This window comes from Quercus lobata, chromosome 5 (assembly GCF_001633185.2).
Source record: "Quercus lobata isolate SW786 chromosome 5, ValleyOak3.0 Primary Assembly, whole genome shotgun sequence".
NCBI lineage: Eukaryota > Viridiplantae > Streptophyta > Magnoliopsida > Fagales > Fagaceae > Quercus > Quercus lobata.
Genome location: NC_044908.1, coordinates 2,183,664 through 2,192,766, shown reverse-complemented (window position 1 = coordinate 2,192,766; position 9,103 = coordinate 2,183,664).

Sequence of the window (9,103 nt, the reverse complement as noted above, 5' to 3'; positions counted from 1 at the left end):
AAATACCTAGAGGCCAAATGATCTTACTTTCAACGGCCAATGGTAGTAGCTGGTCAAACTTTTGATAACAACCTATTATGACTTACCAAAAAGGTAACAGAAATATTAAATTCTCATGCTGCCATCCCATCTCATGAAACAAAGAAAGAAACATAAGGATATAAGATTATAGATATTTAAAATTTCGAAAGAAAAAAATCTCAAAGCAATGGTTGGTTGGTTGGTTGGTTGGTTGTTTTATTTTTTGTAATCCCCTAGGTTTTTGTGCTTGGCACCAAAATTAGGAAAATTAAATTGATACATGAGGTAATTTAGATATTAATAAAAAGCTAAGTTGAATTTGATTTGGATTTTAAGTTTGTTCAACTTTAATATAATATTATATATGATGTATGATTTTATTTATTCAATGACATACATAAATGAGGATATAATGATATATAACTCAAAGATGCAGAATAAAAAATCATTTATTTGCATTAAGTTTTAGCTTTCTAGCCAAATGCCTTGTAGCTGAATTGGCACATCCCCATGCACAAAGTACTTGGGGTCCGGGGGGAAAGGTTTCGAGAAAAAGTTTTAGCTTTTGAGAGGCTCATTCAAAACACCCCACCTACTTAGGCGAGAAACGACCACATCCAAAAAACAAACACACCACTTGTAAGCCTAATCATCGATCCTACACTGCTCAATCGACAACAGTCAATGACCTCCTTCACTAGTCGCAGACCCGCATCACATCAGTAACCTTCTTAGAAAACAACTTCTTTGTTTTTAGTTCTCCACATCATAAAAATCAAATCCAACAGCGGAGATGAACAGTGAAGGGGTAAATGTTGAGAAGGGGTTTTGTAGGATGAATGGTGATGGCAAAGGTGAATGGCGAAGATGAATGGTAAGGGCTTCAGCTTTGTTTTTAGTTCTCCACATCATAAAAATCAAATCCAACAGCGGAGATGAACAGTGAAGGGGTAAATGTTGAGAAGGGGTTTTGTAGGATGAATGGTGATGGCAAAGGTGAATGGCGAAGATGAATGGTAAGGGCTTCAGCTTTGTTTTTAGTTCTCCACATCATAAAAATCAAATCCAACAGCGGAGATGAACAGTGAAGGGGTAAATGTTGAGAAGGGGTTTTGTAGGATGAATGGTGATGGCAAAGGTGAATGGCGAAGATGAATGGTAAGGGCTTCAGCCATGGAGTTCTACACACACACACAGAAAGATTCTAATATAACTAAGAATTAGAGAGAGTTTGGGTTAGAACGAGAAAAATAGAAAGAGATTGTTGAGAAAATATTTGTGATTTTGTGTTTGGTTGACAAGAAAGTGGAAGAAAACTCTAAGAATGTTCGTATTGATTTAATTTTTCTATTTTTAAAATTTAGAAATTAAAGAGAAATTGGTTTTGATTTTAAATTCATTTTGAATACTGACATGGAATTCTATAATGTTAATTAAAAAATATTATTATTATTTTATTGGCCATGTAGGTACTCTATGTTCCAACTATGCACTCCATTTGTCACGTAAGCTATTTCCGTTAATGAGAATGTGCGATTATGGTAGGGACTAAAATGAGAATTATTTTTCAGTTTTGAGGAACAAATTTGGAAGAAAAAAGTAGTGGGACCAAATTAAAAATTGGCCAAAAATGTGGTGACCAAATTGAAATTTGTACCTAAATTTTAATATAGTAATAATTTGGGAAATCATTTTTAAAATGACTATTTAGGTGAATTGTTATGGGTTTGACTTACCTCCAATACTTTTTTTAACTAAAATCTCCTTTTATTTTAATGAGAAACTGCCACATCATCCACTAACTAAATAAAATGTGGAAATTAAAATCCACTACCACTTGAGAAAATATTTCTTCCAAAAAAAATGAGAAAACATTTGAGACATATGACGCAAAATTATACACAAATTGAAATCTAATATAGACTCAATTGAATTTTCTCTTTGCTTTAGCTTTAATATAATACCACTTGCTAACCCGTGCAATACACGGGAATATCTACCAGATGAGTTTCAGGGAAAAAAACTATTATTTTTTAGGTGGAGTATTAAGCAAAAATGCATTAAATTTAAAAAAAAAAAAAAATTATATTGAAAGAAGTATCACAAAATTTTATTACATAGGCAGAAGAAAGTAATGTTTTATTTATTAGTTTTTGTTGGGAAAGAATAAGAGACAGAATGTTGCGTCTCTAAGTTAGTTTGTATTGTGTGTATGTATGTATATATATATATATATATATATATATATATAAGATAGGTTGTAATATTTATGTCAAAAGGTGTCTATTGAAAGTTTATAACCCTTCAAATTTGATATACCAAAAGGTGTTTATTGAAAGGGACAAAGTTTAGTTACAAAATTGGTTGTAGCCTTAGGCTAGAACCTTACTCAATATCTTTTTATAGGAGATGAATTTTGACAAATTCACCATTAGATTATTTATTTTTGACAAATTCACCATTAGATTACTTATTTTTCTTATATCTTCCATGTTTGCAAAATTTCAAGAAAATTAAAAATCAATAACTATGTCATCAATAAAAATTTTTAATTGCAATTTTTGTAATTTAAAATTATACATAAAATATAAGCTTATAGATTATATAGTAAATAATATCTGATTGACACAAAATTTGATATGTGTATTAAGAGCCTATGATATGTGTATTAGATTTTCAAAATATGTAATAATATTTATTTTATTGAGTGAATTTATAGCCTTAAGTTACAACCAATTTTGTAGCTTAACTTTGTCCTTTATTTATTAGTTTTTTTGTTGGAAAGAATAAGGAACAAAATGTTGCGTCTCTAGTTTTTGTATTGTGTATATATATGTGTGTGTGTGTGTGTGTGTGTGTGTGTGTGTGTAAGGTAGGTTGTAATATATATGCCAAAAGATGCCCATTGAAAGTTTATAACCCTTGAAATTTGATATACCAAAAGGTGTTTATTGAAAGGGCATAACCCTTCATATTTGATATACTAAAAGGTGTCTATTGAACGAAAATATGTCTATTGAATGAAAATGTACTTACTGACCGAAAATGTGTTTATTGAAATGAAAAAGTGCATATTGACCGAAAAGATGCTTTTTAAAGGGTCATAATCCTTTGAGTATAAATAATTGTTCATATTCATTTGGTAACTTATTCTCAACTTATTTTTCTCAATTTCGTATTCATTTGAATATTAAAGGCCTAGCCCATTACAAAACCCAAATTATGGGCCAAAATCCTACTTAACTCTGAAATTTTCCACACGTACAAAATTGTGGAAGATACTTTTCTCTCTTATCATCATTAATTTGATGCATTCTTAGCATACAAACATGTTAACTAAAATAGAGCCAATGACAATGAAGAAAAGAATGCTTATTTAGGAAAAATGTCTGTACTTCGTCTCTAATCACACTTGCAAGGTACAGAGTTTTCTTCAATTTTATCATTTATGTAGACAAAGATTGTAGACAAAGATTGTACGTTTTTAGACCCCTTAAACGCAAACAGATTAACCTAGTTATTTAGACAAGTGATTAATTTAGGTAAATTATACAAATCTAGATTAACACAAAACAATCATATCATGTAAAGTAACGGAAAATAAATAACACAATGATATGATGACCTAGGAAAACCAAACCGGTAAAAAACTTGGGGAGGATTTAACCTAGCTATTTTCAAGGTAAAACAAATCTACTATGAAAGAATTGAAATTTTACAATAGCGACTTAGACCACTAACATCCTATTGCTTCCTCGAGTAGAAAACTTACTATCACGACCATGTGATAACTTTGAACCCATGGACTACTTTTTTCTTGGATTCACAGCAACCACAAGTACCCCCACTTGTGTTTTTCTTTAAGCTCTTTATGCAGCAATTGAAACGATCATCAAGTTCTTGATAACAATCTTGATCTTGATAACCCTAAGTATGTATGATGGCAAACACCTCTAAATCTCACAAGAGATTCACACACACAGCATAAACAACAACTGTAAAACGTGGCTAAGGTGTTTCCTTTTATACTTAAGGCAAAACATTAAACCCTACACGTCATATAGGCTTGGGCTTGAGTTGGAGAATTCTGCAGAAAAACAATCTACATGAGCTTTGATCAATCGAGTCTAATTTTCGATCAATCGAGCTTTACAGATTTACACAATAAATTTTGTAGTAAACTCGATTCCAACTTTACACAAAAACATACTTTGAGCAGTCTAAATCTAGACTAAATGTTTTGATCATGGTTTGTCAACATTACACATTAAAGTTCTAATATATTAGTTCCTAATTTCTTAAAACCTAACAAACTCCCCCTTTGGCAATCGGTGACAAAACATATAATAAAACAAAATGCGCAAAGTTACAGAAATAGCCCAACCAAAAACAATTCAACTTAATTACTATCTATCAGTTGCAAGAGTAGACAGCAACATGACTGAATCAACTTGTATATTCCTGAAACACTCAACAAACACATAAACGCATGTGCGAAAAATATAAGTAAAACAAAATAAATTCTTGATTTCACATAACATAAAATAAAAGATATATATCATGAATAACCTCATAAATATAAATCAATAATCAATGTAGCACAATGTGAAACAAGAAACAGAAATAAGAACATAATGTCTCCCCCTATCATATACAACTCATAGAAAATAAAGACATCCAAAGAAATACATCATGAGCCAAAAAAAATAAGTATAATGTGAAGCACCTAGATACAATCTAAAACTCCAAAGCTCCAAAACAAAAACAAAAACTCTCCCCCTATCTCCATCCATATGTACTCCCCCTTTTTGTGATGAATTGGCAAAAGGCAATCAAGACTCATCATCAAAAGGAGATGGCAGAGGTGACCATCTAAAGCTCACCAAATCTACATGCAAAGCCTAAAGCTCTGTAAGCACGTCCACCAAAAGCTGACCATGAGCCGTTTGAACGGTTATGACAGTGTCCAACATACGAGGAATGCTCGAATCATCCGAAGTAGAAGGTGGAAGAGCATCAGCAGCAGTCGGATCAACATACTCATTAGTAGTCGGATCACCTAAAAAAGGAGGAGGAGGTGCAAAACCCGAAGAAGACTTAACTCTAAGGCATTTAGAGCTAGCTTTCATCTGTGTAGCTCTCTGCCTAAGGAATGTGGCACCTATAGGAGCTATAATGTGTACAAGCTCAGAAGCAGGAAACTCCTTTAAACCTAAATGCAATGTAAATTCAATGAATAAAAACTGGAAAAAAAAGAGCATGAACAGAAGAACTACTCCTATGAACCTCAACAAAGGATCGAATGAAAAGATAAGGAAAACTTATAGAAGCATTTGTCACAAGAGCATACAAAAACGCACATCTCTCGATAGAAATGGTGTGCAAATGAGAGATGGGCTAGATAGAATGGCAAGAAATCCGGAAAAACAAATAATGAATATTGGTCAACTTAGAAGTGATCTGAGGATCAGTACCCTACTAAATGGAAGTACCAATTAGATATGATATAATGTCATCGAGTGGAGGAGATTCATCATACGAATACATAGGATGCTGTACCTTAGGCACCCCAAGAGCAGAGGCCACTACCAAAGGAGTAATGACATAGTCTTCACCCCGTATCCAACTCTTCATGAACTAAGTGTTGGAATCATTGGAGTGAACAGAGAGGTTCAAGTAGAACTCTATAATCAAGGTAGCCAGAGGAGGATGGTCTATATCCATCAAAGGCAACCAGCCCCTATGCTCAAAATTTCTCCTAATTTCTGGGTCAAGATTATCTAAAACAACTTTTCTCTCATCCCACACAAATCTAAGAATGTTCAACTTCTTATGTCTCCTGGTTTTTCTCACTGATAAACCTCTCACTATCAAAAGATGGAGTAGAAGTTTGCAAACACAAATGAATACACACACACACACACACACACACACACATATATATATATATAGAGAGAGAGAGAGAGAGAGATGAGTTCAAGTTACACCTGGTGTAACTCTTTAGAGTTTCACATTTTCTAAACCATTGGATTTAAGTAGATCCAACAATAAAAAAAGATACTCATTAATGCTAATATTCAGGGGCAAGGATTACCAAGGAAATAAAATTTTTGCAGGCCTTTTCAGTCTGAGTAAAACAAGCAGGACAATGTCTCTATGTTCTGCAGTTAAGAGAGGCTCTGTATGTGGCAGAAGACAAAGGACTACATATACAAAGGATAGAGACATAACAGTTATAGAACTGTGCCATTGTGCTGTTGCACGTTAAACAGATTAACCACCGGTTCAGAAAGAATGACGGTTGTCTTCTTACATTTGGAAAAGAGAATAGTGTAGGAAGTTGCTAAATTAGTATCACAGGAAAATAGGCAAATGAACTCTGTTACACATAACATGTAACTGTGGTCTAATAGTTTCATTTTCCTTTCATAATCACTGCAACTCATGAAAGAAAATTTTTGAAAGGGCTACCAAAAAAGTGAAGGTTTAATTAGCACCAAGGAATGACGGCTCAAATGGACAAGACAGACATGACCAAAGTCTCTCTCTCTCTCTCTTTGTTTAGTTCCTCCTGAAATTAAACAAAGCCTCTCTATAACAATCGAACAAGTACCACAGAAATTAAATAATTTAACTAGGAGTAGGAGAGAAAATGGAAACACTCATTTCAAAAAAACGGTATAACCAAGATCAAAACCAAACTTATAGGTGATGCCTGATCACAGATCTCAGATTTTTACTTCCTTTTGTTTTATAAGGTACATGAGAACTCTAACCGGAGATGCTATTTTAACAAACTGTTTTTAAAATCATTTCTTTATATCCACCACTGATTCTTCACACATATAAATTCTACAGTTGTAATCTGACAGTAGCTATATAGATCAAGGTCAGTGATAAGATTGTGAATAGAAATTTGTAAAGATAATATAACTTTATTTATAGTAACTCATCAATCATCACCATACATAAGTCCACATGCAACATCAAGTCACCCCAAAATTAATGAACTATATATCAAACTACATTGGTGCAGTAGATTTTCACATCACATGCCTATCAATGCAACAATAACACAAACACTTAAAATCAGCTTACTAACTAGAGAAAAATCTAGCTAGGCACATAACTTTGTATCACAACTTCTACCACGACCTGAATATAACTGATTGTAAGTGATAGAAAAAAAAATGAGTAATGTTATCAACACATAAAAATGTATAACTTTGTCCACAACTTGTCATGTGGCGAATAGTGATTGGAGGATGTGTGATGGTAAGCCATTTGGGAACACACTTTCACTACTCACAACTTACCACGTGGCGAGTTGTGGCACAAAGTTGTGCATTTTTATGTGTCTCTAGCATTACTAAAAAAAATAGTAAATTCATGTGAAAATAATAAGCAGTAAATTACAGCCTATCACATCAAAAGCATGGCATAAAAGTTATGTTTATAGAAAATACTCTATTAAGAGTCTGTTTGAGAACAATTTATTTAGCTAAAACTGAAATCCTTTTACTGAAAAATACCGTAAATAAAACTAAAAGGTAATTGAAATAGTACATTGAGACCTATAAATAATATCAAAAAGTGCAATAGAATCTATAAATAGTAGTAAAAATAAGTTAAATAAATAAATAAATAAGTGATTTATTAAGCTAATACCAAATAGACACCGACTATCTCAACTAACTATCTCAACAAGTTTAAGTGCAAATCAAAAAGTCATGTCATTCCAAAATAGAATTCATAACCTTCAACCTAAAATTATAACATGGCATGCTAAAAGTTCAGCAGTTTAATTCACATGCTGAAATGATCCAAAACTTTCAGAACTTTGGGGTTGTTTGGTACATAATTTTAAACATATATTTTCAGTTTTTAAACAATATTATACGCATTTTCACACACTTTTTCACCCACAAGTATTTCCAAAAAAACTGAAAACTGTTGTTTAAATACACGTACTAAACGGGCCCAAATGTCTCCCATATCTCAGCAACCAAACATAAGGCAAGGGTTTAAATTACTTTTTCTTCATCACAATAGGAAGATATGTCTGTGTTTCTAGAACAACTATCAATTTAGCTTTGCCAAAACATTTCACTGGTTCAAAAATTCAATATCATCCAGAAGTAAAAAAGCTCTAGAATAGCAAATTCAACATCCAGAAACATTGGCTTACCAAAAATAAAAAATAAAAAAAATATTTCAAAAGCATCTTGACTGGTCTTCAAAAGACAAACGAAAGAACCTGAAGAACCAAATAACATAAAAAGACTATCTAAGATTAGTAGATTACTCGTGTTCTATAAGAAGAAACCAAGAAAACACCCATTTGACAAAACGATATAATCCTCATACCTTACACAGATTACCAAGATCAAGATCCCAGCTGTCTATATCGACGACGCCAATCCAAATGTATAACGTTATAAGGGAAAAGAAGAAGAATCTTTAGGAATATAATTAAATTCAATACCATCTCCCTGGACCCCACCACCGACGTGGCAGTGCACACGTCCCTCGTCTTGAAATCGTAGCCGTCAAATTCTGATGCATCCGCGCGGGAAAACAAGATCTGTAGGCATTGAATGGCCAAGAACCGACTTCATATCAAGGAAGGAAAAAAAAAAGGGATATTGAATGGCTAAGAAGTACATCAATTTACTTCTAACAAAACATTTCAATGGCTCAAAAATTCAATATCACCCAGAAGTATAAAAGCTCTAACTAAAATAGCAAATTCAACATCCAGAAACATGGTCTTAAAAAAAAAAATAAAAAAAAAAACAACAACAACAACAACAACAACAAAAACATCCGGAAACATTGCAGAGGCATCTTGACTAGTCTTCAAAAGACAAACAAAATAACCTGAAGAACAAAATAACATAAAAAGACTGACTAACATTACTCATGCTCTGAAACTGAAACAAACAAAGAAAACACCCATTTGGGATTGAAGAATGAAGAGGCCGTGTTTCCTACGTACTGTTGGTAATAACTATGTGAAATGTCATTTCCTTCTTTCGATTGAATGGTTGATATTTATTTCATATTTTGATTATCATAAAAA